This window comes from Hemicordylus capensis, chromosome 4 (assembly GCF_027244095.1).
Source record: "Hemicordylus capensis ecotype Gifberg chromosome 4, rHemCap1.1.pri, whole genome shotgun sequence".
Taxonomy (NCBI): domain Eukaryota; kingdom Metazoa; phylum Chordata; class Lepidosauria; order Squamata; family Cordylidae; genus Hemicordylus; species Hemicordylus capensis.
Window position 1 is genome coordinate 191,254,960 of NC_069660.1, and position 12,940 is coordinate 191,267,899.

Consider the following 12,940-nt stretch of genomic DNA (forward strand, 5'->3'; position numbering starts at 1 on the left):
TTAAGGTGCTATTTAAGGACCCTTGCGGTGGAAAGGCGAGGTAGAAGTGAATAAATAAATAATAATTTGTTGTGACGAAGAAAGCAAGAGATAAATTTTATACATGATTTCTCCCCAATGTTTCATGCCATCCACCAATATTCCATCACATTCTAGTGTGACCAAGAGACAAACCCCAGGATGGAGCTATGGTTTTCAATGACTAGGGTCACTAAGGGAAGGGAGCAGGTTTATCCTCCACTCTAATGATGTCTCCAAGACCAAACAGATGCTTTGCAACTCATTCTTCCCTTCAGCTGAAGTCTCTGCCTTCTCAATTATTTATTGAGAATGGCTGACATCCAATCTGATGTTGCACATGCACAAAAATGTTGTGCTAGTGCAAGGATGTTGTGATGGCCAGATGCACTAAGTCAGAAGCTTGCATTCCAGAGTAGTGTTGTGCAACAGGGTATGCTTGTAGAACAAGACACAGAAGTAGATGCCCAAATCCTATTCCACTATCAATGCACAAGCACAACTCCAAACATCACCACTTCATGCAACTCCATGACCTTCTCATGTGTGCACAACATTCTTTATTATACAAGCACAGCATTAGTCAGGACATCAGCCAATATTTATATTCTGCTTTTCAACAAAAAGTTTAAAAGTGTTTTGCAGAGCAAAAAAGAACAAGCTGATTCCATGTCCCAAAGGGTTTCACAGTCTAAAATAAGCACGTGAGACACAAGCAACAGCTTGTGAGAAGGGACAGAGACAGTTGTTCTTCTCCTGCTAAACATGAGAGCTGCCACTTCAAAGCTGCCACTTAGCACAGCTAGCAGGAGCAGAGGTCCTACACACACACACACACACACACACCATAACAATAGCACTTCATTAGCAAATGTAATAAAGAGCTTTTGATGGCACAATTTTGCATCCATTCGACCCAAACTAATGATGTTTTCTATCTGTTCTAATTGTTCTCCAGAAAACGTTGTTCTGAAAGGAAGGATGTGTTTAGTCCCTTGGGTCTATGGTCTCTGAAGACATAAGTGCACTCTGCATTCTTTAAAGAAAAGTGCACTTATTACTGTCCTCCCTATAAACAGCTTCCCTTCTTGAAACCCAGTCATGCTGCCAAGAACATCTACTTATCTTCTGTGCAGAAAATGGTGTGCTGCAACGAGACTAGTCTAAGGGGTCTCTATTTCATACTGGGCTTTTAAATACATTCAGTTTCATTTTAAAAACTGTAAAGAAACTGAAGAAAGAGTATTATATAACTGCATCCATTTGTACAGCAGAATGATCAGGTCATATTCTTATTCAAGGCTTAACTCCAAATCAAGTTATTTCTAATGGAAAAACCGGACATCAATAACTCACAGCCACAAGGAGATTAGGATACGCCAAGATTGATGAGTTCGTACAACACACCCAATCTCGGCGTATCATTACCGAGACCTGCCCAATCTCGGCATATCATTATCAAGACTGGAAGCAGGGCTTATGTGTGTGCTCAGGGATGTGGCACCTCAAGTGCTGGGTTGCATGTGCAACCAATCTTAGTATATTCTATTAGCTTTGTTAACTGATGATTCTCCAGCTCAGATACAGCAATGTATTTTTTCCTGTATTATCTCCCAAATATTCTGTATAATAGGACTAAGGAATGGTAGATACATTCCTCTGAGTGTACATTTACCCCCAACATTTTCTGATTTTTGATACAATTCTGAGAACAAAATTATTTATGTTATTCATGTTCTGATGCAATAAGGGATATCCTCCAATGGAAACAGGCAACCATGCTGTGAGAACACCAGATCTCAGACTTAGCTCAGGAGAGCATCTCAGCTTTGACTCCCTGCGGAACATTCTGAATAAATACATTTCTTACCTTTTACTTTGTAGTTCTTCATCCATCTACACCTTTAGTCCATTTTCCCACAAAGAAATACCAGTATAGCCCATACAAACCTTTAGCCATGCAAGTGAAAACCCATATATGAGGAGGAATCTTAAGTTAGGAAGGAAAACTGCATTCAGACTTGGCAGAAAGGGCAAGGTTTCACAATGGATCTAAGGCCTATGCACTCCAAAGAGACTTCACTCTTTTTAGTTCCTATAAATATTTAAGCCCAATCTAATAAATTTGTCACTACTTGCAGTGATCTGGTGTCCAAAACCAGGAGACCCAGTAGGGATTAATGCTCTCTTAGCTAAGCACCTGTCCAGCTGCTCAACTAAGGTAAAATTCAGAATTAGTTGGTTAGCTACTGTTTTGTATTTTCTTTCTTAATTCCCCTTTCCCCATTTCTTAACTTCTTTATTGTGTGCAACTATGTTTTCAAAGTGAAACTCATATAGTTAAATGTGCCTTCAGTCTGGTTTTAAGAGATTCTAGAGGAGTACTTGCGAAACTCTTCTCCACGTACTCTGCAGGGTAATCACACTACTGTATGCTATTATCTTCAGAATCAGCCTTTAAATTAGACCATTTGTCTATAGCTGGGTTCTGTAGACCCCTTCTGTGCTGTGCCAGGAATTCTCAAGTCAGACAGTTTTCTGATTTGTTGAAGCCATGTCTGGTTAGTGACCCTATACCAGTCATCTAGTCTACCATGAAGGAATTGGCAGCCTATCTTGAAGAAGTGGGATGCTCCTAAACTGGGATGAGAGAATCTCTTTACTGAGGCTGTGTCCCAGGGGAACATAATAGCCCTGCCCCAGTACATCATACATGCACAGACCGCTTTTCTAATCTGGGTTCCATAAATAATAACTGGTCCTACTAAGGCAGTGGTTCCCAAACAGGGAGCCTCCAGATGTTGCTGAACTACAACTCCCATCAGGCCGAGCCAATTTTAGCTGGAGCTGATAGGAGCTGTCATTCAGCAACGTCTGGAGGCTCCCAGTTTGGGAACCACTGTACTAAGGCAATAAATGATCCTTCTAATTCCCCCTTCCCGCATTTAGTGGGAATCCAGAGATCAACATGTGCAGGAGAAGGCTATCTTAACGCCATTTTTTTTTTAAAAAAAGTATTATAGGTAGTGGCTGACATCCTCAGTAAAGTGTGGAGGTGTAGAGTGCAAAGCAGCTCTGCGGTGTTTAGAAATTCAGAGTCCCGCTGGCACATAGGGGCAGGGAGGAGCAGTTTTGTGCAAACCTCAGAGACTTACTTCCAGATTGCATGGGGCTTCCAGATTGCATGGGGCTTCCAGAGGAAGGGGGGATCAGCAAAAATTGCCACCATGCACACAGAAAATCCAGGCTTTGGATTACTAAATGCTGTGGAGTGCTTTGCACACTGTTCCTTACCATTAGTGTGGATGTCAGCCAATGTCTAAAATATTCAAAATGCAATGGTAACAGAATCATTATTTTAGGACATCCCTTTCTGAACTTAGTGCAAATATATGCAAATTCAGCCCAGTGCACAATCTTGGACAGGTGACTATTCCCTTCCGCCCCACCCCATAAACTACATTCAGTGTTTTGTGGTCCATTTTTCTCTGCATATTTTAATTTTTAATTATAAGAAATGCAAACAGACAGGTAATGTAATCATGTTGCGCAGTAGCGGAACTGTTTTGTAGTGTTGCATGCTAGCCATCAAGGTAAATCATTCATAGAAAGAAATGTAGGTATGTCCTGAAGCACATACATAACTCAAGATTTAACATTTTATTAAAATTAAAGCAGTAATTAACTTTTAGGCACATTTGGAAAATTGGTCTGCAGCAGTTCAGTTCACACAGCTTGCATGGCAGGTGTTGAATAATGGTAACAGTCCCTGAAGCCAATGAGAACTTCTGGCAATTTCTGGACTATTTTCCTCCACCCCAAAAGGGGGAAAGGAAACTCTATCCCATTTGTGTTGTGCTTCTAAAGAAGAGAAACATCCACATTTGGCTTAGACATGGAAACAACTTGGCCAACGTCAACAACTGGGCCAATCACTAATCTTCCTGCCAAAATGTTGCAATTCCAGCCAATAATGCTACCGGGAAGGACACAACATCATGATGTTGTGTCCTTTCCCAGATGCATTACTGGGGAGGACAGAATGGTCACCCATGGGAGCAATACAAGAAAACTTGCATTAATTTACTGAATTTTATTTATTTACCGCCATACACAACCTTAGCAATAAAAATAAAATATAATAACAAAATCATTATTACCAAGGTAGCTTTCAGAAGTATGGCAAGAAAAACACAACCCTAACATCACAAACATAGTAAAACAGGATATATGAAAAACAAAAGAACAAAATATAAGAGTAGAAAGATAAAATAATAATCAATCAAGAACAATACTAATTAACTGTAAATGTATATAAAGCACTTCTTGTTCAACATCTAAGTGAACACATCACCAAGACACATTACTTGGTGTCTTGCACTGGGAAATATAAAAGTTGGGGGGGGAAGGACTAAAGATTCAGAGATTTAATCTATCTTAAATTACTTCCTCTACCCTTTATATAGAAATTTTAGTTATAAAAAAAGGTGGTCATGTCAACACAAGCCTTGCTGGTGCTGTTCAGGTGCCTGAAGTTTATTTCACCTCTCATTGAAAGCCATGATTTTACACTTGGAAGAATCAGCACTTCAAGTTGCTAATACTATGTATCAGTGTTAAAAAAATACATTCCTCCAGTCAAGCAAAATCTTTCTCACTACCGAGCAACCCACAGGAACAGGTATCAGCATTTACTAGAGTTTGCTATGTTTATCTGACTGAACACACACATGCAAACATGCACACCTTTCACTACAACAAACAGAAAGCGCGTATCATTGCTTGTATGTTACAAAAAGTTCAGATACCAGAAGAAATGGGGCATTCAAAAGCTGGATGGCTGCCACAAATGGAGTTGCCATCTTAAAGCTTGGTGGATTTGCAAGCTTGTAACCTAGAGAAATGGGCTTTATAATGTTAAAATAAAATATGGACAGATGAGGGTGAACAGAAAGATGGGGAAGAATGGGTACAAGATGCAACAGCTGTACCATCTCTTGCTGCATTATCAGCATTATAAGTCTTCTGATAACCAGGAGACCAACCCTAAACATTATTTGTAAAGGAAGGATGCTGTGTGAGATTCAATGTAGTTTACGCTTCTTCTCTTACCAATATCCTTCCATGTATTCTGACTAGGGTAAAACCATTTTAGTTACCCGACTTTAGGTTAGTTCACAGGATCATTAATTGGGTAGGACAAGCATCCTACACAAGTTTGGAACCTGTGCATATGATCATGTGCGAGTAAAAAGCAAGGTGCAAGGCTCATGTTAGGTAGGAGGGTTTCATTTTACCCAGCAGCTGTACCCAGTCGGTTAATGAGGAAAAGCCCTTCTACCCAGCATGAGCCTTGTACATGATCACTCCCCCTACCTTGCTTTCTACAAGATTATGATCACAAAACAAGCGCTCACACAGTTCCTAAACTTGAGAAGGACACTTGTCCTATCCAATCAAGCAGGGTCCGCCCTTGTTTGCATTTGAATGGGAGACTACATGTGTGAGCACTGTAAGATATTCCCCTCAGGGGATGGGGCTGCTCTGGGAAGAGCACCTGCATGCTTGCATGCAGAACGTTCCAAGTTCCCTCCCAGGCATCGCCAAGATAGGGCTGAAAGACACTCCTGCCAGAAACCTTGGAGAAGCCACTGCCAGTCTGCACAGACAATACTGAGCTAGATAGACCAATAATCTGACTCAGCAGAAGGCAGCTTCCTATGTTCCTATACAGCATATTGACTCTCCTTCAAACCTGCTTGCTTGCAGGCTACTTACTCAGATAGCCAATTTGCTACCTGCTCTACCAATTTCCTCATAAGCATTATCTCAAGTACCCTTACTGAATGCAATGTTATGGGCAAGAGTACCAAAACTGCAAACAAAGTGAAGTATTTAAGAACATCAGAAAAGCCCTGGTCCAGCATCCTGTTTCACACAGTGGCCCACCAGATGCCTCTGGGAAGCCCACAAGATGAAGGTATGCCCTCTTCCCTGCTGCTATTCCAACTGGTAGTTGGAGGCCTCCTGCCTCTGAATCTGGAGTCAGCCATAGCCATCAAGACTAGTAGCCAATGACAGACCTGTCCTCCACTAATCTGTCTAAGCCCCATTTAAAACCATCCAAGCTGGTAGCCATCACAACATCATGTTGCAGAGAATTCCAAAGATCAATTATGTGCTGTGAAAAAGTACTTCCTTTGGTCAGTCCTAAATTTCCTGGCAATCAGTTTAATGGGATGACCCCTGGTTCTAGTGTTGTAAGAGAGGGAGAAAAATATCTCTCTATCCACTCTTCACACCATGACAAATTTTATAGACTTGTATCATGTCTCCCCTTAGTCATATTTTTCCAGGATAAAAAGCCCCTGATGATGTAGTCTTTCTTCTGCTCTAGGCACCAATCATCTTGGTTGCCCTCTTCTGCACCTTTTCCAGTTCTACAATATCCCTTGTGAAATACAGTGACTAGTACTCCAGATGAGGCTGCGCCACAGATTTGTATAAGGGCATTATAATATTAGCTGTTTATTTTCAATCCACTTCCTAATTATTCCAAGCATGAAATTGACCTTTTTCACAGCTGCCACACACTGAGTTGACATTTTCAACAAGCTATCCACCTCAACCCCAAGAACCTTCTTCTGGCCGGTTACAGACAGCTGTATATGTGAAGTAAGGAGGTTTTGCCCCAATGGGCATCACCTTATACTTACTTACATCGAACCACATTTGCCATTTTGTTGCTCACTCACCACATTTGGAGAGATCCTTTTGGAGCTCCTCACAATCTGTTTTGGATTTCACTACCCTAAATAGTTTGCATCTGCAAATTTGGGCACTTCACTGCTTACTCCAACTTCCAGGTTGAATAAATTCCATTTATGAATAAATCTAAAAGCACTGGTTCCAGTACAGTTCCCAGGGGAGGGACCCCACTTCTTACTTCCCTCCATTGTGAAAGTTGTATATTTATTCCTACCCTCGGTTTCCTCTCCTTCAATCAGTTACCAATGCACACATGAACCAGTCCCCTTAACTGCTACATTTGTTCAAGGTCCGTTGATGAGGAACTTTGTCAAACACTTCTTGACTGCTTCTTGAGCCTTCTTCAGTCATTACAGTGTACCTAGATACATGGGGAATGGGAGCATGCCGGCATACTCTGGGGCCACACCACCCAACTCATTTCCAGTACAGCATTTGTCTGCAGAGGCAAAAGCTGCACCAAGGGAGAGTTTTTTCACCCATGATCTAGAATGGGGCTGCAGCACTTCAGCCCTCCAGCTGGTGTTAGACTACAACTCCCATCACCCCCAGGCACAATGGCAAATAGTCAGTTATGATGGGAGTTGTAGCCCAACAGCACCTGGAGGACCGAAGTTCTGTGACCCTGATCCAAAATGTTTGCTGGTAAGCTTGCCAGATGTTTGCTTGTAAGCCCAATAGAGAGGCTTACTGCACTATAATGAGCAGCAACTGATGTCCCCCTTTTTCAGCATTACTGCTCAGTGATGGCACTGGAGCACATGAGCAACACCAGTTAGCCGCAGGGGGCAGAGGGATGGAGTAGGTATATCATGAGTACATGCTTGTCTACTGCTCCATTCCTGAATGGGCCCGAGCCGGGAAGGTTAAGCAAATGGCAATTCTCCTCTACTTCACTGCTGCTGCCAGAGGAACAGCACTGAAGGAAGAGCACATCAGCTGGCCACTTACTTTCCCAAGACTGGGCACCATGGGGGAGAGAATAAGAAGACTGAGCTGTAACAAAAAGGCTATGCTGCCCAGCAGATGTGCTACTCTTCCTGCATTGCCGCGCTGGTGACAGAACTGCAGGAGAGCATGTACCATGTGGTTCACTTTCCTGGTGCAGGATGCAACTATGGAGATTACAGGGGAGTAGCAGATGTGCATGATACTGGGAACACTAGACTAACTGGACAACAGGCAGCTCCTCTTTCAGGAAGAGGTAAGTCCCGAAGGGTTACATGACACCCACCACCATTGCTTGTTAGCCCTTGATGTCCTACTCATGGTATCTGCTACTGGGAAAGTTAACTGGATGGTAGGTGTCATCCTCCATAGCCCCTCCTAGAAGTGGAGCTCTCTGTTGTTCAGTTAGCCTAGCATTCCCAGTATCATGCACATTAGAGATGTGCGGACCGGTCCGGGGATTTGTGGTCGAACCGAACCACCACCCCGGTTCCATTGGACCGAAACCGGACCACCGGGTCCGGTCTGGCAGGTCCGCAAACTTTTTTAAAAAATTAAGTCAATAAGTACCTGTAGCCCCTTTGTGGGGCTTGCTGAAGCCGTGCGGGGGTGTGTGTCCACGCGGGTTCCCTCTCCCCCCGCTGGCCTTCGTCATCACCACCGCGGCTGGGTAAGTAATGCCTTTTCAGCCCTTTCAGGCTTCCGTAAAATCGAGCGGCCATTTTTGCGACCGCCACACACGCGCACTAAGCCTCTCTGCTAGACCCTGCCCACTGTCAAGTGAAACAGGTGCTTACCAAGCAGCAGGCATCCTCTTCCTTCAGTGGGTGGTGCCATTTTGATTCCCCAGATGCCTTGCCCCCAACATTGCATTCCTTGTGCCCTGATGCCCACCCGACATCTGAGGGTGGACTGCTGCCCCACCACTGCCCATTAAGTTTGCCAGGGAGTGGTGCCCAAGGTGGTGGTGGGCAGCAGCAGACATCTGCCATCTTCTTCAGAAGATAATAAGGTGGGCCCACAGAAGGGCATGGGCCCTTGAGCTTGACCTGACCAGGCCCTGATTCAGCCCTGTGAGTAAGTGCTCTAGTGAGGAGCAAAAAGAAAATGAAACTGTGAGCTCAAAAGCAACCCCTAATACCACTGCTGATGTCACAAGTGCAATTCTTCCCTTTGCCACACTGTTTTGACAAACAGCCAATAAACAGGAAACAGAACAAAAATACTGGTCAGGATTCCTAACATCTTAAGAAAAATGTATAAACCTCAGAATTATTATTGCACATCACATTGCACAGTAATATCTGTTATATTGAGGGAGGGGGAGCCTTGGCATGTCTTGTACAAAATGCAGATAGGATTAACTTTAGAAATATAAACACCTCTAAATGGATTGTCGTAATATAGGGCAGGATGCTAAGAGGTTGGAGAGATTTGGAGCTATGTTGCTAAATTTGTATTCAGGGCTCCTAAACATGGGCCTATCCAGTCGAGTTCAAACCTCTATGCAGCATTCAAATTACTTATTAAGAAATAAGAGTAAAATGATTAAAATTATTAATCATGCTGTCATTACAGCAAGAAGACTGACTTTAGAACAATTTTTAAAAACATAAAATATCTAAATTCCATTGCTAACAATGTAAGAGTTTATAGGATTTCTCTCTCAGATAAACCAAATCAATTTAAAGGTGGCTGTGCATCAAATCCAAAGCCTTTTACATATTTATTTTATTTTAACTTAAAGATACAGGACACAATCCCATCAAAATTAAGCAATTTCAAATTCTACTAACTTCAGTGGGACACGTTCTTAACCCTTACTCAGCAAAATAAATGGGACTCAAATATGTGTAACTTTGACTGGATCATGTCCCTAGTTTACTTACAGCCTATGAGGTGTAATCCGTGCCCCTGTACTTCATTATTCCACTTTGGAAGAGACAGAACAGTATTTTAAAAATAGAACTAGGTTAAGCCACCTACTGAAAGCAATGGGAATGTATGTGTTTTTTAAAAATCCTTTTATTTCTAGCAAATGGCGGAAATCCTTGAATGCTGGTTTGGTGCGGTATATACTGCAAATTCGAATTTAAAACCTTCAGATGTAATAATAATATAGAACACGTTCCAAGTGTCTGCCTTGCAGTGATGCACTTCTGTTTGTTCAGCCATAAAGTAGCTCCCTAACCCCTTCTGCAAGCCAAAACAGACAGACAGCCACCCACTCACATGAAGATGTAGTGTTACTAGCTTGCCAGATATTAGTTAGCAAAATCGTTTCCATGAGCAAAAACTGCAGCTCTCGAGAAATACTCATCACACACTGCCTTGTTGAGATCATCCTCTGTGAAGTATTAAAAAACAAGTGGGGCGGGGGGGGGGGGGAAATAAGGTAAGGAGCTGGCTTTGGACAGTGTGTATCATCTCCATTCCATTCCAATGCCCTATACAGTCAAAAAAAGTTTAGCCTGCAGTTGACAAGCAGCTCCTGAGCAATCTGCCTCAATTGCAATTTAGGTAATGTTTTTGAGGTAATGCAACTGAGGTAATGTTTCAGGCACAGCACATGGGAAGTGGAGAAGGCGGCTCACTGGAGAAGGAGATTGCATTTCAATTCTCCCATCAACATGCAGGCTTCCTTAGGGTTGGAAAGCTTACCCTATAGAGGAGCACACATCTATGTCGGACCTGCATGGGATCACCATTCAAATGTGTGCATCGCCCCCCAAGTTGTCGAGGGGCGGCCTGAATGTTCTGCCATCCACAGAGAAACATACATGCACACACGTACGGCACCCAAGCAACGATTTTCTCCTTGGCTCTCTCACTCTTTTTAATTGCAGCTTCGAATGCAAATATTCCGGGCTAAGCAAACGCACAGCAATAGAACACCACAGGAACTGGGTAAGGCTCAGTCAGCAGCTAACAGATGGAAGCAGGGGGATTGGGGAGAAGAAAAGAAAAAAACTTGAAGCTAATCATTTGCCCTACGCAAACATGATAGATAGATATACAAAACACAGAGCTAGACTATACCTCATTCTAAAAGCTAGTTTATCTCTGGGTTAGGAGGACGGTGTTAGCGGCGGCGGCAGCCTCCCATTTGTCCTGCCGTAGGAATATTGCATAGATCAAAACGGGTCATTTCATTCCAAGCCTTACCTTAGCTGACTTGCCCTAACTGGTGACAGGGAACTTTAGTGGCTAGGAAAGAAGCAAAAAAGGGGGGGACTTGTATCCTCTGTGCAAAGCTGATCCCAGTCCAGAGAGAGAGAGAGAGAAAGAGAGAGACGCGCACACAGCATTCCAGCTCTCTGTTATCTCCAAAGCTCCAGCTCATATGCAGGCTCTGCTTTCCGCAGCTCAGGAAAGTGGCGCTGATTGGCTGCCGCCGCCTGTCTGCTTGATCCTCCGCTCTCCGCTCTCCGCACACGCACACACACACAACACACACATCCCTGCTTCGAGTACTGTGCACATTCTCCAGCGTGCTTGCAACGTGGGAATCGCTCTGCCCCCCTCCCCCCTTTCTTAGCCTTTGCAAGCAAAGTCCTTGCCCGTGAGAGAGAATGAATAAACAGTTTCGCCAGCCAAGCAGGCTTTAATTACCAAGCATCCTTCAGTGCTTGAGCACTTGGAAGTCGGGGGTGGGGGTGGCAGGCTTAAGCAGAGAGAGCTATCAATGCACTGAGTTGCGGAGAGCTGTTGGCTGACTGCGAGTGTCCAAAAGGAAGCAGGTATTAAGGCGTCCCACGCTGGTGATGCATGTTCATATATTTGGAAGTAAAGACTTTACAGCCTGCTAATGTGAAGCGTTCAACTACTGGCTCGTTCTTTAAAGGTAAAGTGTGCCCTCGGGTCGATTTCGACTCCTGGTGCCCACAGAGCCCTGTGGTTGTCTTTGGTAGAATATAGGAGGGGTTTACCATTGCCTCCTCCCGCACAGTTTGAGATGATGCCTTTCAGCATCTTCCTATATAGCTGCTGTCCGATATAGGTGTTTCTGGGAAACATACCAGCGGGGATTTGAACTGGCAACCTTCTGCTTGTTAGTCAAGCCCAAGGTACTGGAGTGGAGGTAAGGGTGGGGCTTGGTGGGTGTGTGCCTTGCAATGTTTCATTACATTGCATTATTTATCATATTTTTGTACTGCCTGATATGTACATCTCTAGGTGGACCAAATTTAAAACACAATATAAAAGGGTAAAAACATTAAAATTCCACAAAACACAATAAAAACAATCTCATAAAACAGGTTATTAAAATTAATTCCAGTTAAAAGTCTGTGAAAACAGGTGTGTATTGAGGGTCTTCTTAAAAACAAAGAAGGAATTGCTCTTATTTTGACAGGGAGCATATTCCAAAGCCCCGGGGCAGCCACAAAGAAAGCCTGGTCCCGAATCAAAACCAAATGAACTTGTGGCATCCATAACTGGACCTCTACAGATAGTAATAGGCAGCAAAGTTTGTGACAAAAAAGGTGCTCTCTTAAATACCCTGGGCCCGAGCCGTTAAGGGCTTTATAAGTAATAACCCACACTTTGTATTTTGCCTGGAAACATATCAGCAGCCAGTGCAGTTGTTTTAAAATTGGTGTTATGTGCTCCCTTTGGGTTGTGCCAGAGATCAATCTGGCTGCTGCATTCTATACCAATTGTAGTTTCCAGACTACATACAAAAGCTGCCACAAGTAGAGTGCATTACAATAGTCAAGCCTGGAGATTACCAGCATATGTAGCCAGGTGCAGAGCCCAACTGCCAGCAGCCCGTGTTCGGCCGTGGCAGTGGCCTCGCTGCCCCTGTGTCTGACGTCAGACGCGGGGGCTAGCCACGCCCTTGCATCTGATGTCAGACACTGGGGGCGTGGTCTGGCTCCCAAATGGAGTTGGAGTTCAACTCCCGAAGGAGCCGCGCAGCCCCCACTCGGGAGCTAAACCAGCACCCCCGCTGACCCCACCCCTGATGTCAGATGCGGGGTGTGTGTTCTGGCTCCCAAACGGAGCCTTGAGGCTCCATTTGGGAGTTGGAGTTCAACTCCCAAAGGGGCCACGCGGCCCCTGCTCGGGAGCTAAACCAGCACCCCCCGTGTCTGATGTCAGACACAGGGGGTGTGTTGGGGCCGCAAGGCGCGGCACCTGATTAGGCATGGCCCGGGTTCTTTGAACCCGTTGGTCTAATGGTGGCTCCGCCCCTGTATGTAGC

The 12,940-nt window shown here is 44.0% G+C and overlaps 1 protein-coding gene across 8 annotated transcripts in view; it reads right to left on the bottom strand.

Annotated features, from left to right (window-relative positions):
* Positions 1-12,940, bottom strand: part of CDH18 (cadherin 18) — an 896,981-nt gene that overhangs the window by 348,302 nt on the left and 535,739 nt on the right. The window contains exon 1 of one of the 8 annotated variants that reach the window (XM_053243959.1): positions 10,900-11,103. The exons of the other annotated variants lie outside the window; for them this stretch is intronic. The gene's annotated coding sequence lies outside the window, so the exon portion shown is untranslated. Of the gene's footprint in view, positions 1-10,899; positions 11,104-12,940 lie in introns of those variants that run through there. 8 annotated transcript variants of the gene reach the window in all.